Consider the following 23480-nt stretch of genomic DNA (forward strand, 5'->3'; position numbering starts at 1 on the left):
GCTGTAGGTTTCTTATCTATTGTGCAAATTCAGAATAGAATAAAACAGAAGGAAGGGTTGACTATTTTTCAGCCATGAGGTTTACGTATTGATTATTAATCCTCTCTGCAATGGAAGGGTGAATTCAGAAGCGAGACAGAAATGTTTATTAAATATCTACTTTGTGCCTGGAATCAACTTTGGTTCATATTGTTTTCAGTTCTCACAATGGAATCATATGAAATATGGCTTCTCACGGAGTTTTGCTCATCCTGCAGATGAGGATGGCAATACTAATTTTTGACTAGCTTTGTCAACAAGTGGTAGAAATGGAATTTGGAGTCAAGTCCTTTCTGTCCCTTACACTTTATAGCACTGATGGCTGTGCTCAGCTCAGAAGGTAAGTTTGCCAGTCACACAACCTCCAAACACTTGGCTATGTGCTCATCTTGAGAAATGTTTTGAAATAGATGTTCCTTTGAAGTAATCTTCTCTGAGATTGCCTTCATCTTATACCTAAAGAACAACAGATTGAGGCACGATTAAAGAAATCTTCTTCTATTTCTGAGTTACTCACATGACTAACTTAGAGGTGAAAGTTCAAAGACCTCTTTGTTAAGAGGAAGATGTTAAATACTTCTTGAGATTCCCAAGCTTTTTTGTTTTGTTGAATCTTTAGTGTCTCAGATATGTCACCACCATGTCCTAAGGCCAAAAGAAAGACTTAAGAGTTCCACTTATTATGCAGTGAAGTCCAAATAACTCAGTAAACATTTATGTTCTATGACTTAATAGATGTTTGAAGAAAATTACATGCATACATATATTTATTTTTAGATAAGCACAATTACTTCCTAGTGGAATCTATGCATCAATTAAGGACTGCACAACTCTCAGATACTAGAACTAAACTAGATATCACCAGGACCCTCATTTTACTCATTCCACATTGATTTTTGCTTGCTATTTGTTTTTTATCACAGCAGTCACTTAAAAACCAGTTACACAAAGATATGCCATTAGGAAGAAGTTAGCACAATCTACTTCTGGAACTGAACTTCCTCAAGTTAGTAGTTTGCAGTAATCTGACAGATGTTGAGTTTCACTGTTACCCTTAAAATTTAAAGTATCCCGTAGTGCCTGGTAAATTTGCAATGACATCCTTGGGCACAGATGCCGTTTGGGAAACATGAGTATACATTATGTGACACATACCGAGAATGTTAACCTGAACACATTACAATTTGCATTCAAGCATGATTAATTCAAGATGTGTTTTTCACACTTGATGTTTCTATTCCAAATACAAATTATTTTATAGAAGCATCCAGTTGCTGGGGGTGGGGGGAAGATATGGATTTGAAGTCAGTGTTTCTAATCTGTCTTTCATTATTAACAAACAGTTTGTTTTTGATCAAGTTACCTAAAAACTGTGAGTCTTTTTTTTTTTTTAATCTTTACCATGGAAATAATAATAAGTACTTCTTATGGTGGTTTTCAGAATTTGAGTAAATACTGTATCTGAAATATCTGCCACAATCCTTGATGCCTCATGGGCTTCAGTGAATATGGTTTTCCTTCTACCTTCCTCTACACAGAGAGAATATCTCATAAAATTGACCATGTTTCTTTCCTACATAACACATACTTAAAATGAGAAATCCCTCTGTAAAGTCTGTGAAGGGTAATGGTTTTTTTAATTAGCATAAGGAATCTAATACAGATGAGATCAGATGTTTAATTCTGGAGAATTTTTGCTGCCAGAACCATTAACAATCTCCTTTCCAGGAACAATTATCTCAGCAGGAAAGTAAGCACTAAGTGAATAAGAAGGAAGAAGTAGTCAAGTGCAAGACAGATGAGACAAAGAAGGATGAACAGATAGGTGTTCTGTAACAAAATATGTATGTTTCATGTGCTCCTAAAACATAGCTTCTAGGGAATATTATTCTTTCTGAGTTTTTCCTTTATGTTGAGTGCCATTGATCAACATTTTCATTGGGACAAGTAATTCCTAATACATATTTTTTTCTGTGTGTATGTCATGGTTGACTGTGGCTAAGAGAGACTGAACCACTCAATTTTATTGTCCCCTCCACTAGTCTTTCTTTTGAATTAGGTGGGAAAAATATTTCTACTGGAGAGAAATCTCTTACTCATCCAACATTCTTCAGAGCTACATCAGATCATTAACAAGGATTTTCTCAATTAACTACTAAATCAGCAATTAAGGCTTAAGAGATATCTACTTCAAATAAAAGGGTTATTGATTTTAATTCAGTCACAGCTTGTAATTATGGATATTAATCACACAATATTTAACTGTAAAATATTACTCTTTCTAACAGTTAACATGATAAAAGGAGGAAAACATAAATGATTCCAAGTGGAAACATAGCCATGATTTAGGAATGAGATTATACAGTATGACACTAAATTAAAAATAAAAATGTGTAAGCTTTACAACATAATTTTTAAATGACTTAGAATTGATATTTAGGTTTAGTTAAAATTTATCAGGCACATAATATATAAGCACATTCACTGAAGAACCATATGCAACTACAACATGATATATGAATAGTTAAAACTACACTCTGTGCTTGTACAGACCAGTACATATGCCAAATCATGTTTTCATTATATTACATGGAAATGTAATTTGTTAAGTACAGTAGCTTAATTAATTATTTTATGTTTGTGTTCAGTGTTCAGTTGCTCAGTTGTGTCTGACTCTTTGCGACCCTATGAATCGCAGCACGCCGGGCCTCCCTGTCCATCACCATCTCCCAGAGTTCACTCAGACTCGTGTCCATCAAGTCAGTGATGCCATCCAGCCATCTCATCCTCGGTCGTCCCCTTCTCCTCCTGCACCCAGTCCCTCCCAGCATCAGAGTCTTTTCAACAAGTCAACTCTTCGCATGAGATGGCCAAAGTACTGGAGTTTCAGCTTTAGCTCCAAAGAAATCCCAGGGCTGATCTCCTTCAGAATGGATTGTTTGGAATTTCCTTGCAGTCCAAGGGACTCTAAAGAGTCTTCTCCACAACCACAGTTCAAAAGCATCAATTCTTCAGCGCTCAGCCTTCTTCACAGTCCAACTCTCTCATCCATATATGACCACTGGAAAAACCATAGCCTTGACTAGACAGACCTTAGTTGGCAAAGTAATGTCTCTGCATTTGAATATATTATCTAGATTGGTCATAACTTTTCTTCCAAGGAGTAAGCGTCTTTTAATTTCATGGCTGCAGTCACCATCTGCAGTGATTTTGGAGCCCCCAAAAGTAAAGTTTGACACTGTATCCCCTGTTTCCCCATCTATTTCCCATGGAGTGATGGGACCAGATGCCATGATCTTCGTTTTCTGAATGTTGAGCTTTAAGCCCACTTTTTCACTCTCCTCTTTCACTTTCATCAAGAGGCTTTTTAGTTCCTCTTCACTTTCTGCCATAAGGGTGGTGTCATCTGCATATCTGAGATGATTGATATTTCTCCCGGCAATCTTGATTCCAGCTTGTGCTTCTTCCTGTCCAGCATTTCTCATGATGTACTCTGCATAGAAGTTAAATAAGCAGGATGACAATATACAGCCTTGACATACTCCTTTTCCTATTTGGAACCACTCTATTGTTCCATGTCCAGTTCTAACTGTTGCTTCCTGGCCTGCATACAGATTTCTCAAGAGGCAGGTTAGGTGGTCTGGTATTCTCATCTCTTTCAGAATATTCAACAGTTTATTATGATCCACACAGTCAAAGGCTTTGGCATAGTCAATAAAGCAGAAATAGATGGTTTTCTGGAACTCTCTTGCTTTTTCGATGATCCAGTGGATGTTGGCAATTTGATCTCTGGTTCCTCTGCCTTTTCTAAAACCAGTTGAACATCAGGAAGTTCCAAGCCTGGCTTGGAGAATTTTGAGCATTACTTTACTAGCATGTGAGATGAGTACAATTGTGTGGTAGTTTGAGCATTCTTTGGCATTGCCCTTCTTTGGAATTGGAATGAAAACTGACCTTTTCCAGTCCTGTGGCCACTGCTGAGTTTTCCAAATTTGCTGGCATATTGAGTGCAGCACTTTCACAGCATCATCTTTCAGGATTTGAAATAGCTCCACTGGAGTTCCATCACCTCCACTAGCTTTGTTCATAGTGATGCTTTCTAAGGCCCACTTGACTTCACATTCCAGGATGTCTGGCTCTAGATGAGTGATCACACCATCGTGATTATCCGGGTCATGAAGATCCTTTTTGTACAGTTCTGTGTATTCTCACCATCTCTTCTTAATATCTTCTGCTTCTGTTAGGTCCATACCATTTCTGTCCTTTATTGAGCCCATTTTTGCATGAAATGTTCCCTTGATATCTCTAATTTCTTTGAAGAGATCTCTACTCTTTCCCATTCTGTTTTTTTCCTCTATTTCTTTGCATTGAATGCTGAAGAAGGCTTTCTTATCTCTTCTTGCTATTCTTTGGAACTCTGCATTCAGATGCTTATATCTTTCCTTTTCTCCTTGGCTTTTCATTTCTCTTCTTTTCACAGCTATTTGTAAGGCCTCCCCAGACAGCCATTTTGCTTTTTTACATTTCTTTTCCATGGGGATGGTCTTGATCCCTGTCTCCTGTACAATGTCACGAATCTTATTCCATAGTTCATCAGGCACTCTATCTATCAGATCTAGGCCCTTAAATCTATTTCTCACTTCCACTGTATAATCATAAGGGATTTGATTTAGGTCATACCTTAATGGTCTAGTGGTTTTCCCTGCTTTCTTCAATTTAAGTCTGAATTTGGTATTAAGGAGTTCATGATCTGAGCCACAGTCAGCTCCAGGTCTTAGTCTTTGCCCTGGTTCATTCCGTACTCCAAGGCCAAATTTGCCTGTTACTCCAGGTGTTTCTTGACTTCCTACTTTTGCATTCCAGTCCCCTATAATGAAAAGGACATCTTTTTTGGGTTTTAGTTCTAAAATGTCTTGTAGGTCTTCATAGAACCGTTCAACTTCAGCTTCTTCAGCGTTACTGGTTGGGGCATAGGCTTGGATAACTGTAATATTGAATGGTTTGCCTTGGAAATAAACAGAGATCATTCTGTCATTTTTGAGATTGCATCCAAGTACTGCATTTTGGACTCTTCTGTTGACCATGATGGCCACTCCGTTTCTTCTGAGGGATTCCTGTCTGCAGCAGTAGATATAATGGTCATCTGAGTTAAATTCACGCATTCCAGTCCATTTTAGTTCACTGATTCCTAGAATGTCAACGTTCACTCTTGCCATCTCCTGTTTGACCACTTCCAATTTGCCTTGATTCATAGACCTGACATTCCAGGTTCCTATGCAATATTGCTCTTTACAGCATCAGACCTTGCTTCTATCACCAGTCACATCCACAGCTGGGTATTGTTTTTCCTTTGGCTCCTTCCCTTCATTCTTTCTGGATTTATTTCTCCATTGACCTCCAGTAGCAATTTGGGTGCCTATTGACCTGGGGAGTACCTCTTTCCGTATCCTATCATTTTGCCTTTTCATACTGTTCACGGGGTTCTCAAGGCAAGAATACTGAAGTGGTTTGCCTTCTCCAGTGGACCACATTCTATCAGACCTCTTCACCATGACCCGCCTGCCCTGGATTGCCCCACGGGCATGGCTTAGTTTCACTGAATTAGACTAGACTGTGGTCCTAGTGTGACTAGATTGACTAGATTTCTGTGAGCATGGTTTCAGTGTGTCTGCCCTCTGATGCCCTCTTGCAACACCTACCATTTTACTTGGGTTTCTCTTACTTTGGGCATCGAGTATCTCTTCACGGCTGCTCCAGCAAAGCACAGTCGCTGCTCCTTACCTTGGATGAGGGGTATCTCCTCCCGCAGCCCTTCCTGACCGTCAGCATGGGATGGCTCCTCTAGGCCCTCCTGGGCCTGGGCAGCCACCACTCCTTGGACAGGGGTGTGCCCTTCCCAGTCACTGCCCTGGTCTCGGGCATGGGGTTGCTCCTTCTGGCCGCCACCCCTGGCCTCGGGTGCTGCCCCTGGCCTCGGACGTGGGGTGGCTCCTCTCGGCCATCGCCCCTGACCTCGGATGCAGCGTGGCTCCTCCCGGCTGTCTTCCCTGGCCTTGGGTGCAGGATATCTCCTCCTGGCCATCGCCCAAAGTTATTAAAATAACAGTGCAGTTTTTCTATATGGATATAATCATTTTAGTCTTTGAGATCATGTAAAGTTTCATAAAAAATAGAAAAGTCTGCAGCCCACCTCTCTTTCTCTTTTACCAGATGGCAAGATTTTCTTTAGCATTCTTTCATATTTGTCAAAGCTCCAGCTATCAGCCATGTGTTAACTTTTGGCAACCTGGAAAAGACTATTCTGATTCTAGTGGACAGTGTTACAATTATGCACAAAAAATTTTCCTTGCCCAAGACCAATTCTATTTAGGCTTTGTTTAAATTAGTAATCCCAAACTTAATGCTTATTTATATAAGTGACAGCAGACTTTTCACAAAAAGATAGTTTCTGATTATATCTTGTATCAAATTGTTTTTCTTCTAATCTGCCTTTTCATGATTGCAAATTGGAAGTATATTTTTTCCTGTTCTAAAAAGTTTCACAAGTGTTAAACAGCTTCAGTGCAGTTCAGTTCAGTTGCTCAGTTGTGTCCGATTCTTTGCAACCCCATGAATCGCAGCACGCCAGGCCTCCCTGTTCATCACCAACTCCCAGAGTTCACTCAAACTCATGTCCATTGAGTTGGTGATGCCATCCAGCCATCTCATCCTCTGTCATCCCCTTCTCCTCCTGCCTCCAATCCTTCCCAGCATCAGAGTCTTTTCCAATGAGTCAACTCTTCCCATGAGGTGGCCAAAGTATTGGAGTTTCAGTTTCAACATCAGTCCTTCCAACGAACACCCAGGACTGATCTCCTTTAGGATGGATGGGTTGGATCTCCTTGCAGTCCAAAGGACTCTCAAGAGTCTTCTCCAACACCACAGTTCAAAAGCATCAATTCTTTGGCACTCAGCCTTCTTCATAGTCCAACTCTCACATCCATACATGACCACAGGAAAAACCATAGCCTTGACTAGACGGACCTCAGTTGGCAAAGTAATGTCTCTGCTTTTGAATACGCTATCTAGGTTGATCATAACTTTTCTTCCATGGAGTAAGTGTCTCCTAATTTCATGTCTGCAATCACCATCTGCAGTGATTTTGGAGCCCCCCAAAATAAAGTCAGCCACTGTTTCCACTGTTTCCCCATGTATTTCCCATGAAGTGATGGGACTGATGCCATGATCTTCGTTTTCTGAATGTTGAGCTTTAAGCCCACTTTTTCACTCTCCTCTTTCACTTTCATCAAGAGGCTTTTTAGTTCCTCTTCACTTTCTGCCATAAGGGTGGTGTCATCTGCATATCTGAGGTTATTGATATTTCTCCCGGCAATCTTGACTCCAGCTTGTGCTTCTTCCAGCCCAGCATTTCTCATGATGTACTCTGCATATAAGTTAAATAAGCAGGGTGACAATATACAGCTTTATTCAAGATTTTGTTTATTGCAATAGAACGGGCCAGACTAAAGTCTGAACTCAGTTCCACTGAACAAAGGGTGGGAAGACTTTTAAGCACTAAGGTGAGAGGGATATAGTACAGGACATCTGCATTGACTAACTGATTTTACCTGAAAGAAAAGTAAACTTTCTTGTATCTTTGTAAAAGCAAAAAGTTTCATAATTTGGAGTAAGGCGTCCACTGCAGCTAAGCTCTTAACTTCCCACAGAGATTGGGGAATTGGACTACTGTGCCTCCCTTGATGTTGACATATCAAATCAAGGGCTCCCAGGTCTGGAGAAAGACCGTCCTGGGTTGTCAAACTGACAAGATTTTTAAAAATTTACATCACAAATGGGCAGAGAAGGAATTTACATTTTTTTAAAGTAAATGGTCCAAGAAAGGGATATCTAAGGCCTAGAGTCAAGAATAAGCTGTCTAAAGTTTAATCAAGTTGACAGGAACTTTAAGTCTGTCTTAATCACAGGTATTATTGGGAGTCAATTGTAAGAACTGATGTGGATGATGAAAACCTCAAAATAATGGCAAATGGTTAGATGAATTTCAAAATTTAGTAACTACCATATTCCAGTGTTTATTCCTCGTAGAGTCCGTTATGGTTACGATGATGTACTCATTTAGCACACTTTTGAAATCACTATGAAACCCATTCAGAAGGTGATAATTTTGCTCCCATTTGTATAAGTTAGACTCCTTATTCATTCTCACTCTCTCACAGAAATGCATATGATAGAAATCTAGAACCTGTCATTATTTCCCCTGAAGTCATGACCTGTCTATGTATTTAGCTGATTATGGCATTTGAAAAAGCAGGTTATAGTAAAATTCTGACATAGCCATGCATCAACCATGTGATGGGGCTTATAGTTTCAAAAGTACTTTCTTATTCTTTTTTCATTTGATCCATACAAGAATGTCTTGAAGCCGAAGGGAACAGATATGATGACCGCCTTTTTAAAAGAGACAAAATAAAGATTCCCAGAAGCTAAGCAACTTATCCAAGGATATAGAAAGCAATTAGTAGAGTTACCTTTTACTTTTTTATCTGGGTTAAGTCTTCCCAAATACTACTACTCTAATCCTCTACTTGTAACTCAGCCAAAGTGAGATTTTCTGAGGCACATATATTGTTTTTGTTTTGGGGTTTTTTGAACAAATCTGTCTTACTGTTAAAAAGAATGTCCAAATAATTGAGCAAACATTAGGCTGAATAATGTTGTCATTCCTTTGTCTTTTGGATGCTCCTCCTAATTGCTTTTTTCAAAACTTCATCAAATATTAGGATAACCAAAAACATTTAATTTCTTTATTGTAAATGGGTAGGCACCTTTTATTTCTTGTGCATCCATATGTATATATTTATTTTTATCAGCAAATCTTTAGTTTATATGTGTCTCAAATTATTCCTTAACTTCTAATGTTTATAAAATGTTATTTCATCATTAACACTTTCATAGTTTATGTTAGGGTTAGTTTCCTTATTTGGGGTCCAAACTGGCAATTCTCAAAGTATGTTCCATTATGTTTCCTCTTGGAATAAAGTACAGAATACAAGTATTATATGGGAATCTGTGAAAGTGGGTGCAAAGAATCTGTATTAGAGAAGGTTCCAGAGGACTCTGTGTACATTGTGGTTTAAGATACAGTGGCTCTTATTTTAATTCTTCTATCACATCTTGATCTATATATTTCTTTATTCTTATGCAAATCCTCACGAAAAAGCTAGTCTATCAAGGCTACTACCACTATAACTTACTATAACTTATGACATTATACCAATAATGTCAGCAATTTTATAGTAGCTTTTTTCAAAATATTTTTATCTTCTTATTAACACCTTATGACAACATTGTATTGCAAAAGAAAATAACTTCCTCAGAAACTTTCCAAATGAAAATAAAAGTCAAAACCAAAATTATAGACACAGAAGAGAGTTTTTGGAAAGTGGTTTCTTAACCTGCACTGTGTCAATGCCCTGAAATGAGCTATATTTGTACCTCAAATCCTTCAGTACAGTTCATTTCAGTCGCTCAGTCGTGTCTGACCCTTTGCAATCCTATGAATAGCAGCACGCCAGGCCTCCCTGTCTATCACCATCTCCTGGAGTTCACTCAGACTCATGTTCATCGATCAGTGATGCCATCCAGCCATCTCATCCTTTGTTGTTCCCTTCTACTCATGCCCCCAATCCTTCCCAGCATCAGAGTCTTTTCCAATGAGTCAACTCTTCATATGAGGTGGCCAAAGTACTGGAGTTTCAGCTTTAGCATCATTCCTTCCAAAGAAATCCCAGGGCTGATCTCCTTCAGAATGGACTGGTTGGATCTCCTTGCAGTCCAAGGGACTCTTAAGAGTCTTCTCCACAACCACAGTTCAAAAGCATCAATTCTTTGGCCCTCAGCCTTCTTCACAGTCCAACTCTCACATCCATACATGACCACAGGAAAAAACATAGACTTGACTAGACGGACCTTAGTTGGCAAAGTAATGTCTCTGCTTTTGAATATATTATCTAGGTTGGTCATAACTTTTCTTCCAAGGAGTAAGTGTCTTTTAATTTCATGGCTGCAGTCACCATCTGCAGTGATTTTGGAGCCCTAAAAAATAAAGTTTGACACTGTTTCCCCTGTTTCCCCATCTATTTCCCATGGAGTGATGGGACTGGGTGCCATGATCTTCATTTTCTGAATGTTGAGCTTTAAGCCAACTTTTTCGCTTTCCTCTTTTACTTTCATCAAGAGGCTTTTTAGTTCCTCTTCACTTTCTGCCATAAGAGTGGTGTCATCTGCATATCTGAGATTATTGATATTTCTCCCGGCAATCTTGATTCCAGCTTGTGTTTCTTCCTGTCCAGCGTTTCTCATGATGTACTCTGCATATAAGTTAAATAAGCAGGGTGACAATATACAGCCTTGTCGTACTCTTTTTCCTGTTTGGAACCAGTCTGTTGTTCCATGTCCAGTTCTAACTGTTGCTTCCTGGCCTGCATACAGATTTCTCAAGAGGCAGGTTAGGTGGTCTGGTATTCCCATCTCTTTCAGAATTTTCCACAGTTTCTTGTGATCCACACAGTCAAAGGCTTTGGCATAGTCAATAAAGCAGAAATAGATGGTTTTCTGAAACTCTCTTGCTTTTTCCACGATCCAGCGGATGTTGGCAATTTGATATCTGGTTCCTCTGCCTTTTCTAAAACCAGTTGAACATCAGGAAGTTCACGGTTCACGTATTGCTGAAGCCTGACTTGGAGAGTTTTGAGCATTACTGTACTAGCAAGTGAGATGAGTGCAATTGTGTGGTAGTTTGAGCATTCTTTGGCATTGCCCTTCTTTGGAATTGGAATGAAAACTTTTCCAGTCCTGTGGCCACTGCTGAGTTTTCCAAATTTGCTGGCATATTGAGTGCAGCATTTTCACAGCATCATTTTTCAGGATTTGAAATAGCTCCACTGGAATTCCATCACCTCCACTAGCTTTGTTCATAGTGATGCTTTGTAGGGCCCACTTGACTTCACATTCCAAGATGTCTGGCTCTAGATTAGTGGTCACATCATCATGATTATCTGGGTCATGAAGATCTTTTTTGTACAGTTCTTCTGTGTATTCTTGCCACCTCTTCTTAATGTCTTCTGCTTCTGTTAGGTCCATACGATTTCTGTCCTTTATCGAGCCCATCTTTCCATGATATGTTCCCTTGATATCTCTCGTTTTCTTGAAGAGATCTCTACTCTTTCCCATTCTGTTTTTTTCCTCTATTTCTTTGCATTGATCACTGAAGAAGGCTTTCTTATCTCTTCTTGCTATTCTTTGGAACTCTGCATTCAGATGCTTTTATCTTTCCTTTTCTCCTTTGCTTTTCGCTTCTCTTCTTTTCACAGCTATTTGTAAGGCCTCCCCAGACAGCCATTTTGCTTTTTTGCATTTCTTTTCCATGGGGATGGTCTTGATCCTTGTCTCCTGTACAATGTCACGAACCTCATTCCATATTCATGATGGACACATACGTCTTATAGTAGACTTGTAACACTCCATATTGGGCTTTGGGTTAATTATTTGAATTACTATTGATTCCTGATATAGCCAGAGTGAAAGTGAAAGGAAAGGATTAGTCTCTCAGTCGAGTAAGACTCTTTTCAAACCCATGGACTATAGCCCTCCAGGCTTCTCTGTCCATGGGATTCTCCAGGCAAAAATACTGGAAGGGGTTTCCATTCCCTTTTCCAGGGGATCTTCACAACCCAGAGATCAAACCCAGGTCTCCTGCATTGCAGACAGATTCTTGACTCTCTGGGCCACCAGGGAAGCCCAATCCAGAATTTAAAGTAAGAAACAGAAGGAAGTAATTAGGACTAGATTTATACCTTTTTCAAAAGACTTTTATAACATTTAGAATATTCCAAAGATAGAATTGACTGGCATGGGAGATAGAGAAGTGAAGTGAAATGAAAGTCACTCAGTCCTGTCCGACTCTTTGTGACCCCATGGACTGTAGCCCAAAAAGCTCCTCCATCCATGGAGTTCTCCAGGCAAGAATACTGGAGTGGGTTGTCATGCCCTTCTCCAAGGGATCTTCACAATCTAGGGATCAAACCGAGGTCTCCCGCATTGCAGGCAGATCCTTTACTGTTTGAGCAACCAAATAGAGAACTCCCTGTTAACGAGTGGAAACTGAAAGGAATCACTGTACTGGATGAAAAAGCAGACTATTTGATTTATGAGGCCCTTTTAAATACTCTTCTTAATCTCAGAGTATTTAGATTTGCCATCTGTCCAGCCAGAGCTATTATTACTATCCCATTTAATTATCATTCCTTAAATGCTAGTAGTTGTAACTGACTTCACTTTCTCATTTTTGTGGGGCTAAATCTGTGAGATAATGTTAAATGAAGTATTATGCTGTGAACATCCTTGTCCTGAACATAGGCAAAACAAAAATTGAAATTCTTCTATTTGCCCAATTAAATATACAGTTCAATCAGGTCTCATAATTGGTAAGTCATGTAAAACCACAGTAACTTTGAAGGTCTATGGATTGTTCAAAGAAAATTTAAACCTGAAATTATCATTGGTATATTTCTATATACAAAGTTTTCTCTGATAAATTTGCCAGTGATTAGTTTTTTCAATTTGTCAGGAGGTTTTAAGTTGAGTTTTTAGTATATTATTTTGTGAAATATTTTTTGGGCAATTTGGCTGAATTTTTTATTGATAGTAAAATACACTTAACTTAAAAATGTCTGTTTACAGTCAATTGTCTGGTTACCTTGTCCTTGTTTTGAAAAGGACCCTGAAATTACTAAATGTTCATGTAAGCACACCCTTTAATTTCCTATGCAACTGTATTGCATGAAAAACTCTCAAAAGACTGGAAAGGAACAGGTCTTCCTTCTTTCCTCCCCCTTGTCTTATTAAAATTGTACTTTTCCTTTACTAGCCACTTTTGACAGATAAAAAGCATTTGGTGTGTTTTTAAGATACTTTGTAGCGTTTACTCTCTGCATAGCCATTTCCCCATGGGAAGTTTTCTGAAGACAGCATTTGGCAGCTACTTAAAAATGATTGAATTATATTCTAAGTGTTTATCTGCTGTTCATCTTATATTTTTACCTAACAGAGAAGTGCATTGAAGATAGGCTAATTTACAGTTCAAAAGAAGCTAATAGCAACAGTTGCTTTGGCACAAAAACTAAATTTAATTTCCTGAATTAATTGATTTTGGAATTAGCAAACTGGAACTGTAATTCTGACTTCTAAGAAATAATGCATGTAAATTACACAGAGGATTTTGTTCTGAACCTTGTGGCCAATGAAATAAAAAGAATGCAGTTTTGGAAAATGTGTTAAAGGTGGTATTGTTGCAAATCTTTTTACCTTTAGGCTGAGGAGAATGTGCTTAATTTTGCAAGTGTGACTCTGATAGAACAAAATTGCCTTAGTATAGAGGTGATTGTTAAGGGCACGCAACTACTAAAGCACTGAAAAGTGAAAGCTAGTGACTCAGTCTTGTCTGACTCTTTGCATTCCCATGAACTGTAGCCTGCCAGTCTCCTCTGTCCATGGAAGTCTCCAGGCAAGAATGCTACAGTGGGTTGCCAATTCCTTCTCCAGGGAGTCTTCCCAACCCAGAGGTTAAATCCAGGTTTCCCACATTGCAAGCAGATTCTTTACAGTTTGAGCCACAAGGAAGGCCCAGGGAAGCACTAACTAGTTCTAAATGCAGAGCATTTGTATCATCTATGAAGTTGTGGGATAATGTCCATAACAGTCTAGTAAATATTTTACATGACTCACCATACTTTAAAACTTATAAGTGATTTTTATTGCTAAACTATATACAGTTTATTCCTAATTTGTCAGAAAGTTTGTGGCAAGTTTTAAAGTCAGGTGTTTGGAGTTCAGCCTAAAATTTTCTATAGAAATTACATTATACATGATGGTTAAATCTTTAGGCTAATTCATCATGTGTCAGAGAGATCTGTAGAATTCAACATGGTATCAAAGAAATCCAGCTACCATCTTAAGGACAGTGATTTAGAGTTTTGACCTACAGTTCTGAAATATATTTGCTCCCTTCAGTAAGGCCCCGCACCGCCTTTGTGTTCACTTTTCCACTTAAAACTCAAGAGAATGAGATGGCAAGGTGGCTGAAGACGCATTCAAAGAAAATAATTGAGAGACAATAATAGAAGATACAAAATGGAAGAGGAAGAAAATATTTTTGGAGGTAGATTCCCAAATAACTAAATATTGTTTAGGTAATGGCAGCTTGTCTTCTATTCTGTCCATTGTTTAGGGCATGTGAAGTTTCAGACTATTGGGACAGGAAAAATTGTGGTAGCTACTAGACAAATATAGCTGTTTAAATTAATTAAAATTAAATGCAATTAAAATCCATTTCCTCAGTTGTGCTGACCATATTTCAAACACTCAACAGCTGCATGAGTTTATGACTGTCATTCTGGGACAGCAGAGATACAGAATATTTCCACCATCATAGACAGTTCCACTAGACAGAGTTGCTCTAAAGGAGGGATTGACAAACTTTTTCCAGAGGGCTGTAGAGTGAATATTCTAGGCTTAGTGGCCCTGCAAGGTCTATGTCTTATGTTTTTATAACCTTTTAAAAATATAAAAAACATTCTTTGCTCATGGATTGTGCAATAATTGGCTTCAGGCTGAACACAGTTGCTTTCTCCCACTCTAGAGCATCTCATCCCTTTCTTCTGATAAATGCAGGTTAGGAGATCAGAAATAGGTTCACAGTACAAAGTTTTGCTCTGTCTAAGATGGGCACTGATGCTTCAGGTTGAAGCTTAAGCAAGAAATTTTGCCTCTGCTAAGGAAGATGATTTGGTCTGTAGTTTCTATGCTGTGCCCAGATAAGCCAGATCATATCCTTCATTTCAGTGATCCTGGATGATGGAACTTGAAAAAATTTATTACAATATCATAATTTGTTTGCTCTGGAAGCATCTATCTTTGCATACTAGGCAATTTTATGTCAATACATTAATGAAAATATGTATTGATGAAATGTTTCTATGCTCTGATGCAATCTCATTGTAATTAGTCTAAAACTTTTTTCTAAATGTTTAATGTGGTAAAGTAGAATCTCATAGAGTATTTAGTATCTTTAAAAAAATCTTTATTTATACTTGCAGTAAACTGATTGAAGTTTATGTAAATATTGGTATCATGAAAATGTGAACTCTATTATTTTTTATTATTAAATTTCAAAATATTTTATTTTATATTTCTTCTTTAGTCATCACCATTTGTAAAAGTAACCTTAAGTTTTAAATCTTTACTCGCTTTAAAAACAGAAAAGTAAATTTTAAGAGTATTATTTAAAATATTTATGTCTGCAATTTAACAAGATTGTTGAATATCAACTATGTGCCAAGTATTATGCTAAGCACTGTGGGTAAAAATCAATTATGTAATTCCTGATCTCAAGGAACTGACATGTAGCAGGAAGGCAGGTACATAAATCTGTAAAGCAGTATATGAAGTGCAATATAAGTTATTTAAGAAAAAAATGTGGAAGACAGGAGCAAAGAACTGTACCAGAGTAATATCTATAAAATCTTTAGAAGGGACGAGGCATCTCTTTTGGGCTTTTTGGATTTATGGATGAATAAGATATTTTGGAAATGAGAGAGAGAGCCAAGTCCTGCTGTATGAGACAAGTAACATGAATGCATATATGCATCACACACACATACACTTGGAATGAGTACTCAGAGAAAGGAGAGTATAATTTTGCTTGAGTAGCAATTGTGAATGTAGGCTGGTAAGATATGTGTCTAGATTTGTGGTTAATCTGTGTGACTTACTAAAATTACCAAATGCTATAATAAAATAGGCAGTGAGATGAATTTAAGCATAGCCTTGGCTTTATTCAGAAATTTGATTCTGGTGGCAGGGTATAAAATGATTGGATAAAAAAATTAAGGTAGGATGATGCCATAGGAAGCTCTTTCTACAGATAAGGTAAATAGTCTGCTGCTGCTGCTGCTAAGCTGTGTCAGTCGTGTCTGACTCTGTGCGACCCCATAGACCGCAGCCCACCAGGCTCCTCTGTCCCTGGGATTCTCCAGGCAAGAACACTGGAGTGGGTTGCCATTTCCTTCTCCAATGCATGAAAGTGAAAAGTGAAAGTGAAGTCGCTCAGTCATGTCCGACTCCTCGCGACCCCATGGTGTAGCTCATCAGACTCCCTCATCCATGGGATTTTCCAGGCAAGAGTACTGGAGTGGGTTGCCATAAACATAAAATTAAACAAGTAATACAACAATACAATGGACTCTTAGAATTTTAAAGTAGTTGGGAATAAATTTGGGCATAATTTGATCATTTGATGTGGGGTAAGGAAGAAGTTAAAAAAATGAAACCACATTTTATAGCTTGCTATCCAAGCCAGCTTTGAAACTCTTAAAGGAGAAGGATAATCAAATCCATCAATGTGGAAAAGAATTATACAACATGACTGAGTAGATTTATTCGGGGTAGGCAAGGTTGGATCAAAATTCCAAAATCAATGGCTATAACATTACGTGTCTGTGCGCTTAGTGGCTCAGTCATGCCTGGCTCTTTATGACCCCATGAACTGTAGCCTGGAGGCTCCTCTATCCAGGGAATTTTCCAGGTAAGAATATTGGAGTGGGATGCCATTTGCTCCTCCAGGGGATCTTTCCAACTAAGAAATTGAACATGTGTCTGCTGCATTTCCTGCATTGGCAGGCGGATTCTTTACCACTGAGCAACCTAGGAAGCCCTTACATAACTCATCACATTAATAGGTTAACAGAGAAAAAACATAATCAATAGATGTATAAACTGCATTCAAAAGAAGTCTAACACCTATTCATGACAAAAAACAGCAAATGAGGAAGATAGGTTAACTTCTTCAACTTGATAGACAAAATCTGCAAAAAACCCTGCACCTAACATTATATTTACGTGATGAGAAAGTAGAAACCTCCTTAAGATCAGGAACATAGCAAGAATGTCCCTTCTCACTACTCCTTCAACATTGTAGTGAAAGTCCTAGTTAATGCAATAAGACCAGAAAAGGAACTAAAAATTAGACAAAATGGAAGGAAACAGTAATGTTCTCTTTGTTTATAGATGATGTTTTTATATAGAAATACCAAAGAACCAAGAAAACCATTCCAGAAACTAATAAGAAAATATAGCAATGCAGGATGCAGCAATAATTATTTTAATGTTAAAATATCAGTTGTTTTCTATATAACAGCAGTGAACAATTGTATTTTAAATTAAAAAGATAATGTTACTTGTATGGAAATAAAAACACATCATTTGTGTTTCAAGAAATGAAATATTTAAGTATAACCTAACAAAATTCATGATAGATCTGCCTGAGAAAACCATGAAAACTCTGATAAAGGAAATGTAATAAGATATGAGTAATTGGGGAGAAGGCAATGGCACCCCACTCCAGTACTCTTGCCTGGAAAATCCCATGGAGGAGGAACCTGGTGGGCTGCAGTCCATGGGGTCGCACAGAGTCGCACACGACTGAAGAGACTTAGGAGCAGCAGCAGCAGCAGCAGCATGAGTAAATGGAAAGATATTCTATGTTCATGCATAGGAAGATTTAAGTTGTTAAGACGTCAGTTCTTAACTTTATTTATAGATTCAGTGCAATGCCAATTAAAATCCCAGCAAATTATTCTGTGAATACTGTCGAACTGATTTGCAAAAGATCCAAATTAGCAAAACAGTATTGAAGAAGGGAAGCTGAAAGACTAGCATTATCTGACTTATTATATTTACTACAGAACTAAACAAGAGTGTATGGTAATGGTAAAACAGTAGACAAATAGATCAATGGAACAGAATTACAGCCTAGAAATAGACTCACAAAAATTAGTCAGCTGATATTTGACAAAGAAACTAAGATAATTAAAAAAAAAATCTACCACCAAGTCATGACAAAAACTCAATAGAGAAATGATAAACTTTTCAAGAAATGGCCCTGGAACTACTAGACATCCACATGAAAAACTTAGTAAGTTAAATAATCCTACACTTTGGGGACTTTCCTTGAAATCCAGTGGGTAAGACACTGCACACCCAGTGAAGGATGCTGGGTTCTATCCTTGGTCAGGGAACTAGTTCTCATATGCTGCAACTAAGAATTCTCTTGCTGCAATGAAGACTGAAGATCTTGCATGCCACACCTAAAACCCAGTGCTGTCAAATAAATAAATAACGTTTTAAAAATAATCTTACACTTTTGCAGAAGTTTACTAAAAGTAGCTCATAGACCTACATGTAAAACACAAAACTATAAGACTTTGAGAAGATAACAAAGGAGAAAATCTAGGTGACCTTGGATTTAGTGATGACTTCTTATATACAAACAAAAATCATGACCTAAGGAAGAAAAAATGATAAGTTCAACTCCATTAAAGTTACATGCTTTTGCTCTATGAAAGTCACTGTTAAGAGAATTAAAATACAAGGCATAGACTTGGAGAAAATCTTTGCAACACATGCATCATTTAATAATAAAGTATTGTCTCCAAATATACAAAAAATACTTAAAACTCAATAATAAAAAATACCCAATTTAAAAATGGGCAAAATATGAACAGATAACTCCATGAAAAATTATGTAGATAACAAGTAAGCATATAAAATATGTTCAACATCTTATTTCATCAGTTCAGTTCAGTCGCTCAGTTGTGTCCAACTCTTTGCGACCCCATGAATCGCAGCACGCCAGGCCTCCCTGTCCATCACCAACTCCTGGAGTCCACCCAAACCCATGTCCATCGAGTTGATGCCATCCAATCATCTCATCCTCTATCATCCCCTTCTCTTCCTGCGCTCAATCTTTCCCAGCACCAGTCTTTCCAAATGAATCGGCTCTTCGCATGAGGTGGCCAACGTATTGGAGTTTCAGCTTCAACATCAGTCCTTCCAATGAACACCCAGGACTGATCTCCTTCAGAATGGACTGGTTGGATCTCCTTGCAGTTCAAGGGACTCTCAAGAGTCTTCTTCAACACCACAGTTTAAAAGCATCAATTCTTCAGCGCTCAGCTTTCTTCACAGTCCAACTCTCACATCCATACATGACCACTGGAAGAACCATAGCCTTGACTAGATGGAACTTTGTTGGCAAAGTAATGTCTCCGCTTTTGACTATGCTATCTAGGTTGGTCATAACTTTTCTTCCAAGGAGTAAGCGTCTTTTAATTTCATGGCTGCAATCACCATCTGCAGTGATTTTGGAGCCCCCCAAAATAAATTCAGCCACTGTTTCCCCATCTATTTCCCATGAAGTGATGGGACCAGATGCCATGATCTTCATTTTCTGAATGTTGAGCTTTAAACCAACTTTTTCACTCTCCTCTTTCAATTTCATCGAGAAGCTCTTTAGTTCTTCTTCACTTTCTGCCATAAGGGTGGTGTCATCTGCATATCTGAGGTTATTGATATTTCTTGTGGCAATCTTGTTTCCAGCTTGTGCTTCCTCCAGCCCAGCGTTTCTCATGATGTAATTCATGTAAGTTAAATAAGCAGGGTGACAATATACAGCCTTGATGTACTCCTTTTCCTATTTGGAACTAGTCTGTTGTTCCATGTCCAGTTTTAACTTTTGCTTCCTGACCTGCATATAGGTTTCTCAAGAGTCAGCTCAGGTGGTCTGGTATTCCCATCTCTTTCAGAATTTTCCACAGTTTATTGTGTTCCACACTGTCAAAGACTTTGGAATGGTCAATAAAGCAGAAATAGATGTTTTTCTGGAACTCTCTTGCTTCTTCGATGATCCATCGGATGTTGGCATTTTGATCTCTGGTTCCACTGCCTTTTCTAAACTGAACTGAACCACTGTACACCAATTCAAATTACTAAAATCCAGGACACTGCCAACACTAAATGCTCATGAGGATATGAAGCAACAGGAACTCTCATTTATTGCCGGTGGCAATGTAAAAATCATACAAACATTATGCAAGACAGTTTGGTATTAAAAAAAGAAAAAAGCCAAGCCTAGCCTTAAAATATGCTCCAGCAATTGCCCTTATTGTAGATTTATTTGCATTGCCCAAGAAAGATACATTGAAATCTTAACTCTTAGTACTTCAGGATGTGATTTTGTTTCAAAACAGAGTCTTTTAGAAAGGTTATTAAGTTAAAAATGAGTTCCTTGAATGAGCCCTAATCCAGCATAACTGGTGTCCTTATAAAATGGGGGAAAGTGAACACAGAGAGACGCATCACTGTAAACATGAAATGGTGACACAGAGGAAAGCACCACATGCAGAAGGCAGAGACTGGAGTAAATCTTTCTGGGAACACCAAAGATTGCCAGCACCTCACCTAGGAGAGCAGAATGAAACAGATTCTTCCTTACGGCTGTCAGAAGGAACCCATCCTGTTACCTTTGTTTCAGACTTCTAACCTCTAGAACTGTGATAAATTTCTGTTGTTCATAGGGACCGTTTGTGGTACTTTGTTTCAGCAGCCCTAGGAAACTAATACAGAACTTCTGGGTAATTACTCAGATGATTTAAAAATTTATGTCCACACAAAAACCTGTATATGAATGTTTGAATTGAAAGTCGCTCAGTCGTGTCTGACTCCCTGCGACCCCATGGACATACAGTCCAAGGAATTCTCCAGGCCAGAATACTGGAGTGGGTAGCCTATCCCTTCTTCAGTTCATCTTCCCAACCCAGGAATCAAACCAGGGTCTCCTGCATTGTAGGCATATTTTTTCTACCAGCTGAGCTACCAGGGAAGCCCTCCTATGAATGTTTATAGCAGCTTTATCCATGATCTCCAAAATTTGGGAGCATCCAAGATGTACTTCAGTAGGTGAATGAATAAATAAACTTTGATGGATCTAGGCAAAGGAGTATTTTTCAGTGATTAAAAAAATAAGCTATCAAACCATGAAGACACATGGAAGAACTTTAAATGCATAATTGCTAAGTGAAAGAAAACAGTTTGAAAAGACTACATTCTGTATGATTCCAATGATATGACATTCTGGGAAAGGCACAACTATAGATACAGTAAATGATCAGTGGTTGCTAGGGATCTGGCAAGAGGGAAAAAGGATGAAAATGTGGAGTACAGGTTATTTTTAGGGAAGTGAAACTATTGTCTGATCCTGTTACAGAAAATATATGACTTTATCCATTTGTCCCCATGAAATGATATAACACAGTGAACCCTAATGTAAGCTATGATTTTATTAATGTAAATGTATCATTATGTAACAAATGTACCATAATAGCAAGGTGTTAACAATAGGGAAAACTATGCAGGATGGTTGTGAGAGAGTAAGTGGGAGTTCTGTATACTTTCTGCTCAATTTTCTGTAGACCTCAAACTACTCTAAAAATCGGTCTATTAATTAAGAAAACTGCACTTTAATCTTTAGTAGGGGTTAGGTCTGTGCCTCAGTTTTCTCTTCTGCAAAAAAGGACTAATAATAGAACTACTTTATAGAGTTGTGAAAATTAATTGTGATCAGACTATTAGAAACAGTGCTACAGTGAACGTTGGGGGACAAATGCCTCTTTCAATTCTGGTTTCCTCGGTGTGTATGCCCAGCAGTGGGATTGCTGGGTCATAAGGCAGTTCTATTTGCAATATTTTAAGGAATCTCCACACTGTTCTCCATAGTGGCTATACTAGTTTGCATTCCCATCAACAGTGTAAGAGGGTTCCCTTTTCTCCACACCCTCTCTAGCATTTATTGCTTGTAGACTTTTGGATTGCAGCCATCTGACTGGCGTGAAATGGTACTTAATTGCGGTTTTGATTTGCCTTTCTCTAATAATGAGTGATGTTGAGCTTCTTTTCATGTGTTTGTTAGCCATCTGTATGCCTTCTTTGGAGAAATGTCTATTTAGTTCTTTGGCCTGTTTTTTGATTGGGTCGTTTATTTTTCTGGAATTGAGCTGCAGGAGTTGCAGTGTGGTGATTCATTAAAAAACTGGAAATAGAACTGCCTTATGACCCAGCAATCCCACTGCTGGGCATACACACTGAGGAAGCCAGAATTGAAAGAGACATGTGTACCCCAATGTTAATCACAGCACTGTTTATAATAGCCAGGACATGGAAACAACCTAGATGTCCATCAGCAGATGAATGGATAAGAAAGCTGTGGTACATATACACAATGGAGTATTACTCAGCCATTAAAAAGAATACATTTGAATCAGTTCTAATGAGGTGGATGAAACTGGAGCCTATTATATAGAGTGAAGTAAGCCAGAAAGAAAAGCACCAATACAGTATACTAACACATATATATGGAATTTAGAAAGATGGTAATGATAACCCTGTATGTGAGACAGCAAAGGAGACACAGATGTTTAGAACGGACTTTTGGACTCTGTGGGAGAGGGAGAGGGTGGGATGATTTGGGAGAATGGCATTGAAACATGTATACTATCATGTAAGAAACAAATTGCCAGTCTATGTTCGATACAGGATACAGGATGCTTGGAGCTGGTGCACGGGGATGATCCAGAGAGACGGTATGGGGTAGGAGGTGGGAGGGGGGCTTCAGGATTGGGAACTCATGTACACCCATGGCGGATTCATGTCAATACAGTATTGTAAAGCAAAATAAAGTAAAATAAAAATTTAAAAGAAAAGAAAAGAAAAGAAAGGGCCCTGATGCTGGGAGAGATTGAGGGCAGGAGGAGAAGGGAGTGACAGAGGACGGGCTGGTTGGATGGCGTCACCGACTCAATGGACATGAGTTGGAGCAGGCTTCGGGAGTTGGTGATGGATGGGTAAGCCTGACATGCTTCAGTCCATGGAGTCATAAAGTGTTGGGCACGACTGAACGACTGAACTGACTGAACTGATCTGCACACACACTCATACTTTCCAATGACAACAGCTGTAATAAAGAAATGTTTTACACTAACTAAAGAGTTATTGATTAATGAATAAAATCTTGGCAGTGAAAAGTACAAAGGAAAGAACTGATCTTTCTCAGTCAGGTTGGAGTATTGACTCAGACAGGCAGGTCTGACACAGGTACTCAGCCATCAGAGCTCATTTTTCATCTCTCAGGTGATTCCTCTGCATTGGTGTCTGGCTGAGCCAGGAGTCTGACTCAGTCCCAGGGAAAAGAAACAGCACCTTTTCTGGGTTGCAGCTTCATTCCTGAACTTCACTCTGATTGAATCAGTTCAGTTCAGTAGCTCAGTTCTGTCCGGCTCTTTGCAATCCCATGGACTGCAGCACACCAGGCTTTCCTGTGCATCACTAACTCCTAGAGCTTGCTCAGACTCATGTCCATTGGGTCAGTGATGCTATCCAACCATATCATCATCTGTCTTCCCCTTCTCCTCCTGCCCTCAATCTTTCCCAGCATCAGGGTCTTTTCCAATGAGTCAGTTCTTCACATCAGATGGCCAAAGTATTGGAGTTTC

The sequence above is a fragment of the Ovis canadensis genome, chromosome 4 (assembly GCF_042477335.2).
Source record: "Ovis canadensis isolate MfBH-ARS-UI-01 breed Bighorn chromosome 4, ARS-UI_OviCan_v2, whole genome shotgun sequence".
Lineage (NCBI taxonomy): Eukaryota > Metazoa > Chordata > Mammalia > Artiodactyla > Bovidae > Ovis > Ovis canadensis.